Genomic DNA, 10035 nt, shown 5'->3' with positions numbered 1-10035 from the left:
TGAGACTGCTGGTCAAATCTGGACCCTGAAGAAGTTGATCATTCAGGGATGTGCCCTGATAGGACGCTGCACAGTCGAACACAACTCTTAATTTCTGTTTCACAGGGTGGTACACGGCGTGATGGGGTATATACCACACTTTTCCTTCTTTGTGCGCCAGTTCACCATTTGACAGTTGTACTGCATAGCCCTTTTTAAGAAGGTCTTCCATGAAGTCTGTGTACTCTTGTCGGAAGCAGTCATTCCTGAGAAATTTAAGCCTCAAGTTACGTGCTCGTTGTTCAGCGACTGAGCGATTATTTGGCATGTTGACCAATCTGTTCTTCAGAGGTAGACATATTGTATAGTGGCCATCCATCAGTTTTGCAGATTCCATGGCCATGTCCATAAACTGATGGTCCTCTCTTGACATTTCCACTTCATCATGTTTTCCTCCCTCTGGAAAATCCACCATGAACTGTTGAAGCCACAGGTTCTCTAAACGGCTCACTGATATGCGGTTTGCATTAGCCTTGGCTGGGTTTCTCTTGTCTGCATGACAGCCAGTTTCTCTCAAAGGTCCATTCACAGTCCAACCTAGCTTGGTTCTTACAGCATACGGTCCATTACCTACACTGCTTACAACCTCCCATGGCTCCATTGCTTTAGGTACATTTGCTCCGATAAGCAATCCAATGTCAGTCTCAATTCGAGGCAGTTTTACTTCTTTAAGGTAAGGCCACTTTTCGAGATCCTTCTGTAGGGGTATGTTTTCTTTTCCTACAGGTATTGTCCTTTGTGTGAAGACATCTGGCAGATCAATAAAGTCGTCACCAGATAAACTACTGACCTCCAAGCCTGACACTACATGAGTACAGACAGGTTTCTCTTCATTCATAGTTTTCAGTAGTATGTCAGTTTTCCTTCCAGTGATCTTCAATTTGTCCATTAATGTCTCTGTACAGAATGTGGCAGAGCTTCCTGGGTCCAAGAAGGCGTAAGTCTGCACTACTACACTTCCCTTTTTGGCTTTGACCTGTACAGGAACTATTGCAAGTGTGCAGTCATCTTCCCCGGCCCCAGCTGGCCCACAATCCTCAGACTCTGCACAGACAAAGGCACTTAAGATCGTTTGACTTTCACTGTTCTTAGTTTTCTTCTCTGTGTCAGCGTCTGTGTCCCTTTTCTTGATATGCAACAATGTATGATGAGCAAGAGAACATACCTCACAGCTCACCTTTCTCTTACAAAGTTTGCTCATGTGACCTTGCTTCAAACAGCTAAAACACAGTCCTTTGCCTTTCAAAAATTCCAACTTTTCGTTGTGTGGCTTGCCCTTAAACTTACCACACAGGTCTATGATGTGCCCACCGTTACAGAACAGACATGCCTGTGGAGTGGGTTTCACATAATTTGTGTTTTCCATTGGCTTTGTGTCTTTCTCCTGAATGTCCAGTGGTATGGCACTGGTGGTGAATGACTTCTTCATTACAACCCTTTTCTGATCCTTGTTACTGTTTTGTTTAATGGTGAATGGTTTAGCAGTGGTGCTATCCTTTATGTCACCAAAAACAGGGTGAAGTGCAATTTTGGCTTGTTTATTAATAAACTCCACCAAATCATTGAACTTGACTCGTCTGTCGCCTCGCTCTTGCATACCACACACAACAGATCTCCACCTTTCACGTAACTTGTATGGAAGTTTTGCTACAATGGCTTTCAGGCTTGCGACGTTATCAAGTTCCTCCATGTAACTCACTTCAGCCATGGTGTTACAGCAAGCTGTCAGAAAGAGTGAAAACGCATTTAAAGCTTCTGCATCTTCTGGCTTGATAGGTGCCCAGTTTGAGACCTTGTTCATGTAGGCTACAGCAACTTTGTAGTCATTTCCAAAATGCTCTTTAAGGAGCTGTTTAGCCTTGTGATAGCCTACATCTGGCTTCATATGAAGGCAGCTCTTTATTAGCTCTTTCGGCTGTCCATTAGTGAACTGCTCTAAGAAGTAGAGGCGATCCTTAGGACTTTCAGTGCGAGACTCTACTCCGTGCTCAAAGGCGCTTACAAATGTATTGTAATCTAGAGGATCACCACTAAAGGTAGGGATGTCTAAAGGTGGCAATGTCATCATTTTTTGTTGTTTCACCATCAGCTCCGTTATATTATTCTGACGTGTCATAACAGTACAGAGCGTTTCAACTGCTTGCTCATCTGCTGCAAAATCCACTCTAGACTGCTGCGTACCAATAGGGTGATTTTGTAAAGGCATGAATTCCCCATATCCATTTTCTGTGTTGGTGACTGGAGTTTGACTTACAGGTAATGGTATGAATCCAGAATCAATAGTTGTTGGGTATGCAGGACTCACATGTGACGAGCGCTCATTTTCAAAATTCTCTAATACCTTTAATTTAGCATCAGAGGCGGCAATAGCAGTTTGCAGATCTAGCTGCTCTCTTTTTGCTTTCAACTCAGTTTCCTGTCGTTCAAGCTCTTGTTTTTGTTTGAGAGCAGTTGCTTGTGCGAGCAATGTGGCCCTCTCCATTTCAGCTTTGAGGCGTACTGAGGAAGCAGTGGACACTTGGCTCCCAACGGCTGACCTGCGCTTCCTGCTTTTACTGCTTAATGCAGCGGACATCACAGAAACACTGTCGGAAGGCTGGATGTCTGCATCACACTGTCTAGCTTGTTCTGTGCGCTCCTCAGCTGCTTTAACCCATGTTTCCACATGTTGCATAAATCCACGAATACGACTAGCATTAGGTTCATACCAAGAACTTTGGTCCTTTTCAAATTCTTCCTCATGCATTAATACTCTCAAACTATCATTTATCTTACACAGTTCTCCAAATGAATCTTGGTAGTCTAAACGCAATTTCTGCTTAACAGCATTCACGTTAGCATCATCTTCCATTAGCCGTTCGAGCTGATTAGCTTGGCTAGTTAGGTGGCCTAGCTTAGCCTTTCTAGACTGGGTCAACCTGTGCAGCTTTTCCTCGACAGCCTTTTCTGTCATTTTTGATTCTCTTTTTCCACACACTGGTTCTTCATCACTCTCATGCATTATGACAAATTTCCACAGTAGCAAAGCTTGTTTTCACTGCTTACCGTGATTCTTCCTCCAAGTAGGCTATTGCCTTCAATCCACAGTGCACGGCATTGCTAAACATGATCCTTTTCAGTATTCCTTTTCCCAAAAAAGGAGCAAGAAGGTTTTCTGACTAAATGTAGGGTAATTTCCAATAAACCAAGTTCAAAAAAGAAGAGTCTATGGCTGACGCGTGTTCCTGGTTTCCAAAAGAAATGCTTCCAGTTGCATTATGATTTGAAGACTGTTTATTTATTACAAACGGAAGATGTAACAATGAACTCCTTCCTAAAAAGCATGAAAGTTCCAAAAAATAGCAGTTATCCAGAACTAGCTGTGCACACGGTCAGAAAACCGTGAGACTCCTAACCTCTCTGTCCATGCTCCTCCCCTTCCCTCTCACACAGGGTTTCATGCTACTATTGCACTTACATAATTAAAGTGAGAGGTACCCCCTTTTAGGTTCCAATCCCAAAACAGTGACTTAAAATTACTTTATGTAAACACATATATTTTCACATTTATTAATCCTGAAAAGATGACTTATGTAATGAATCTATGAATTATAAAACAAACATGAACTCAATCGTAAATAAAAATATAAAGCAGACGTCTGGCGCTTACACCCACATCGGCTGGAGGAGTGCTGGCATCAGCTCTTTCGATGGTAAAGATAGCAAGGGTAATTTGTTCCAGCTCCCTCTGAACAGCTGTAGCTTAGACACAAAAACATAGAAAAATGGCATCCAGTTTTAAAAAAAGAAAGAAAAAGGGCCAAAGCTACCCTTTAATGACGTAAACACAATATTAGGAACATGCACCCCAGTGCGCCACTATTTTAGACTACAGATTCAACGATAAATATAAATAGTTTGGGTATACAAGAAGATTTCCCAAAACATTTAAACAGGTTCCATGCAAATTACAACAACAACAACATTACAACATGCAACAACATTAGTTATTCAAAATTTGGTTTAATACAGATAAAAAACTAAACTAAAATTACCAACCAATTATTCTTTGAAGAGGATGCTTGGGTCTTCATTCAGGTAAAAAGGTAGTGCCCTGAGGACACACTCCCTCCCCTTTTCAATGGTTTCCTTCTGTAGAGAGTGGCAGAGATACAGGAAGAGAAAACAGATATACTTTAGGATGACAGAAACTCACATTATACGCAAAATGAATGACATATCCACTGCACAGATAGACATGTACACAAGACCAACTAATCATCACATGGACATGAATAGTTAACCTGTTGGGCAGGGTTTCCACCACATTAGATATGTCCATAATGGAGGTAAAGACAAACTAATACATCATCTTTTTTGCATTCAAAACATAACATAAAAACATTCACTTCTGGTTTAACCTAAATCAAGGGATCAGATTTTACATATGTTTAGGTAATTTAAATTTTCCAACGTTTTGAGTACCAAACTTTGTCTTGCTTAATATAAATGTAAGTGCACTGTGCAGCTACCATACACTAGCTGTTTAAATTTGAAAATGATCTTATTAGCCATAATATTTTGCTACCAACAGAATAACGCACCTGTGTGGCTGGGGCCAAAGTTTGTCTAATTTTCTTCCCTGCAACGCCTCCTTTTTTCTTGAAGACTTTTATGAGCTGGTCAGTGTATTGGTCAAGTTGTGTAAAAAGCCTTGGAACATGTGCAGCAGTAGTAATCCTCACATATTCTGCTTCCACCTGAAAATATGTCAACAAACACAACATACTGTACTGTAAATATACATACTATATGTACACATATACAAACTAAAACTAATGTAGTAAGACCTCATTAAAGCTATAATTTTAACACAAACATTTACACAAAATGCTAATGGAGCCATTACAGCTTTTATTGTTATTTATCAAGTTCCAAAAAATATTGATCACAGCTGATCTGAAAAGAATTTCATGCCTCAGGCCCTTGAACTGCAACCTTTACCATGGTTCAGATGTGGAGAAGAAATAACAGGGGCATGGGATGGGTCACAAAAGAAAACTTAACTTATAAAACAGTTTTGTTTTTAAAAGTATAACAGTTCACATACCACATACAAGCTCAGCAATACCACATACACCACATCAGTATAGGAGGGAGCAGGTAAAGGCAGGATCTGAGATTTATAAAGAAAAAAAATAATTAATTCCTTAATTTCAAGAAGCAAATTATTGTTTGAATTACAACTAAATAAAATACTACTCAGAAGAAAAGCAAGAGATTGACACTGCCATGTGCTAACTTTCTATAGAAGCAATTATCACCAGGTCTGTCGACCTCCATTGTCTGTCCACTCATGTCTTGAATAATTTTATTAAAAAAATTAAGTGTGTACTTTCACAAACTGTAATTTATAACTACATTGATATTAGGGTTGCCAACTCCCTGAAAAATAAATAAGGGACACCTCGTGGCCAGGGCCGGGCGACCCAGTTGTCTTCACCCTTCCCAGTGTGGTGAATTTTCTAGCTCTTTTTTTGTGTGTGAAATTATTTTTTTAACCATTTGACTTGAAGTTGATTTAAGTACATGCATATTCTATTCTTTGTGATATGAACACATGTGAAACAAATGATCATTTAGCCATTTATTTTTAGCTCAAAATGACAACATTAACACAGTAAAACAGGTCTCTTTCTTAAACAGAAGCCTGTCATGCTTAACTTTTGAGAATATAAGTAAATCTTTCTTTAAAAGCACTCTGTCCTGCTTAACTTAAAATAATAGAAAACAATAGAAAGAAAAATATTCTTGTAACAGTGCACATTTAGTGCATTTAGTACAATTGGCTTCAGTTGAGGTATTATTTCAGCTTTTCTAATGCTAATCAGCTGCTCCTGTTTGTAAACCCGCTTGTTCCCATGATTACGCATCATAACTCATCATCATTATTCATCTATGTATTACTTTTATGTATTAGTGATCTATTTGTTGTAATCATCTATCCTTGCAGTTGTTTATTACACAAAATAAATTATATTATCACACTTCTGGCCACATAGCGCTGATATTCACTGCACATGCCCATATTAACGTTTTCCAGCCAGGTGTTTTCCTTTTCCCATTCTTCCCTTTCTCTGAGGGGAACAAACATTGCTGCTCTAATGCTGGGCTTACACTGTGCGGTTTTTGGCCCATTTTGAGCCGATTTTTGAGTGATCGGACCGATTTTGGCCTTCATCGTGCATCGTGTAGTATACGTGGGGTAACGAGAAGTGATTAACACCTCACGACCAGCTCCCGATCATCAATCGCTCGTGAGGGTCTCACCACAGCCGCTCACACTGCTCACGCGCAAACACGTAAACGTCGGTGAAAAAGACGGAGCAGCACAGCAGTGCAGCGTGTGATCTGGACACAAGCGATGGAGGCACTACTTGTAGAACTTCGAAAAGGCTCGGATGAGCTTTCCAATGTGGCCTCACAAAATGATCACGACCACAACAACCGTGAAAATAGTTGGATTTACATTGCTGCTCAATCACAGCTGCCTGATCAATGTTTTTCATTAGCAATTTAGCAAAGTTGATGGTGGTGGTGTGTCTGTGTGAGTGAGAGACAGAGAGAGCGAGCGACAGATTTTCTGTTATAACCTTCATTTTATGGAGGCACAGTGTGAGCACTCAGGTCGCATCAGAGCATCGGGCGGTATAGTGTGAGACCTGCATCGTGACCTACCAACGTCTAACCCCTGCGAGTCAATCATGCAGTTTGAGCAGGAGCTGAATAACGTGACTGAAAAAATCGCACAGTGTTTGCCCAGCTTTAGGTGTACTGTCGTCCGAGACTTGCACCGCAGTGTCGGCGTTTGTTCCCCTGTTGGCCATGCTTGTTGTTGTGGTCATCTGTTGTCTTCCGGTATTTTCTCCGTAAGCGACCTTTCCTCGACCAATGAGATGAGCGGTAATCTGAATTGTCATACTCGAATTGTCATAAGTGTGGTGTCAGCTCATTGGTCACAAAGCAGGAGAGGGGCTGGGAATTATGTTTTCAAACAAAGCGTTAATTCCATTAACATTTATAGACTACTTTTGATTCTCACTGTATTACGGGACAAAGTGCGTCCCTTATTAGCTCAATACGGGACGTGTACTTTTGTTTCGAAATACGGGACGATTCCGTATTTTAAGGGACGGTTGGCAACCCTAATTGATATGTATAACTCCGCTAGGAAACATGCTGTATTTACAGACCATTTTTACATAATACAGATTACTGATAGAGCAGAACAATGGTGTCACAGTGGCTTTCGCCCTTGACTTTTTGGATTTTAAATGTCACTTTATGCTATCCTTGCTATCCTATTCGATATTTCCGACTCTCGGATTACAGAAAAGGAATCCCAAGAAAGCAAATGGAAAAATAACCCCTTGAAAGAATAACCCCATGAACCCCTGTAGCTAATCCCTTAATAAAACAAAAAACAATAAAAATGTTTCTTACACAGTCCACAAAATAAGCATGTCCAGGACCCAGTAAAACTAATGTAAAACAAGCACACGCAAACGATATAACATGTCTTGTAAGACAAACGCAAAATATAACCATGCTGGACATTAGTGATGGCCCGCTTGAAGCTGGCGCTCCGGAGCGTGTGTCGAAAAAAACAACACACTGGTTCAGAAGCACTGTGTCGAGGCTTGCTTCGTTTGGCAAAAGTCACGTGACCAGTGACGTCCGAAGCTTCATTACGCACGTAACTGCTTCGGTACCTGATTCAAACAGATATAAGGAAGTGAATCATCCACGGGATTCGTGGAGTGTGTTGATGGTGACAGATAGCGACGAGGTGATCATTCCACTGACAGATATGGAGCCAGCGAGGAAGAGAGGACGTTCTGGCGTGTGGGAATATTTTGAGTTGATTTTGCTCAATTCATTTTATCTGCCGAAGTGAAAAACTTGAAATGTCCAAAATCATGTTTTCATAATGTAAATATCATTACAGCATATGACTTTAGGAACACTTCCATGTGCATTAAAGCTGATGAAGACTACAAAAATGTATTTGACACTATACGTACATTACATTGCTACAGTTTAGAAAATCATTTTGTTTCTTGTTTTTAGGTGATAGTCTGCAGGACCCAGGAATACCTGCATATCTACCAGCTTGCAGTGTGGTTCCTGCACTCCACAGCCTCTTCTGTTCCATGCAAGTGGATTTTCTCCAGGGCAGGAGAAACTATTTCTAAGAAAAGAAACAGACTCAGCCAGCGCACAGTAACACTAATCCTCTTGTTAACTGTAAATAACAAAAGGGCTACCTTACATTGATCATGTTTTTACTTTGCAAGTTCTTGATTAGGGGTGGGTTTTGATTATCGCTTTTCTGATTACAATCCATGCTAAATTGAATAAAGTGATATTGATTCATTAAAATCCCGTGTCGATTTGTAAATTAACGTTATTATGCCTGAAACGCCAGCATCTCAGGTTAAACCTCACAACATGTCGTCAAACACCATGCAGCTAAAACAGTAACTGGGAGCAGGTTTACGGATTCTGCATACAAACGTGAACACAGAGCGCGGACCCGACGCGTCAGAGTCAGATTTTGATGTGTCGGCGGGTCCGCGCTGTGTTTGCCTCTTTTTTCTTCGCTGGCTTCTGCAGCTGCAGGTTTCATAACTCTCTGTTTACATCTCTAATTAAGTCTCACATGTGTCAGCTTTCTTTTAATAGATACGAAATTATGGATATATACTGATACATGACCAGAATTGTAATATTTCTGACTGAGGCAAAACTTTCCAGATTCCAATCAAATTGAATCGGATCCTGTATCGAATCAAAATGATTCTACAAATCAGTGACGATGCAGCCGTACTCAGCTTCCTAAGCATTTTCCCTTTCCAGTTCACAATCAATCCCACCCCTAGGTCAAAAATATGTATAGGACAATTGGCCTAATCTAATATTTTGTATGAACCTGTCCAGCTGTCCAGTGATTAAACGACAAGTAGATGGAGGCAGGACTTCACAGCAGGGGCATACTCCATAATGTGCTGTGCATTATCATATGTATATTATATATATTGCTCACTTATTGTATTTACCAACATCAAGGAGTTATGAGCAAAGAAAGGCCACCATAGTGCATGTTTAAATAGGGAAAGTTTATTGATCAAAATGTATTACGCAGATACGCATTACATTTTTTTCAGCCCCCCAATCGAGAAAACAAAACCAATTACGTGTTCAAAGCAACGGAACGGTGGCCCAATATCAGAGAGAACTCCACTCTTGAGTGAGCAGTGATGATTGAGCAGTCCGTTTTATTTTGCAGATTCAAGCTGCTCTTCAAAATTTTCACCACCAGATGTCACCGGAGAGGACTGTGTTGAAAAGCTTCGAGTAATGAACCGTTTTTCAATACAAGCTTCAGTGCTTCGGAAAGCTTCATTTGGCCATCACTACTGGACATATAGATACTACACAACATAGTCAAAGAAAAAAGTGGTCTTACCTCTCAAAGAAACAGCAGCTTGGCGCCAAAACAGCCTTTTTCAGTTAAATTTGAAGTCTTGCGCATGAGCAGGCACAAGCCGTGAAACCTTCTTGTTCTGCGCGGTTTCATTACAACTGTTTTTGCATTACTGCCACCTTGTGGATATACAAGGTATATCGATCCTAATTGACTTAACTTAAATGTTATGCGATCAAGTAACACATTAGTATTATGTACGTTGAATAATAGACACAATTACGTAGACTTGATTAGAAAAACATATGTTAACTTAACAAAAACATATATTTTAAGTAAAATGAAAATAAATAATTAATATACACTGAACAATCCACCTCATTCATTTTTTTGAGTGTATCAGCCTGCCAGCTGACACCCAGCTTCACCAGGAGAGCGCTACAATGCAGAGCAGTGGTGCTTCACACACTTCCGCTGTGGACTCATTCAGCCTGGACTCACTGTCCATTATAATCTTTGAATGACTTGAA

The 10035-nt window shown here is 40.4% G+C and overlaps 1 long non-coding RNA gene across 1 annotated transcript; it reads right to left on the bottom strand.

The window, feature by feature from the left end:
* Positions 1 to 4083: 4083 nt before the first annotated feature.
* On the bottom strand, positions 4084 to 5209 carry LOC146611510 (uncharacterized). The gene is made up of 3 exons (XR_014904940.1): positions 5129 to 5209; positions 4623 to 4778; positions 4084 to 4170 (listed from the first exon to the last, which is right to left on the bottom strand). It is a non-coding gene; the product is annotated as an uncharacterized LOC146611510 (long non-coding RNA).
* Positions 5210 to 10035: the final 4826 nt, after the last annotated feature.

This window comes from Diplotaxodon limnothrissa, linkage group LG19 (genome assembly GCF_057381915.1).
Source record: "Diplotaxodon limnothrissa isolate DT_005_m linkage group LG19, D_limnothrissa_male_GT1.1, whole genome shotgun sequence".
Lineage (NCBI taxonomy): Eukaryota > Metazoa > Chordata > Actinopteri > Cichliformes > Cichlidae > Diplotaxodon > Diplotaxodon limnothrissa.
The sequence above is the reverse complement of the archived record's forward strand: the minus strand, read 5'-3'. Positions and strand labels throughout refer to the sequence as shown.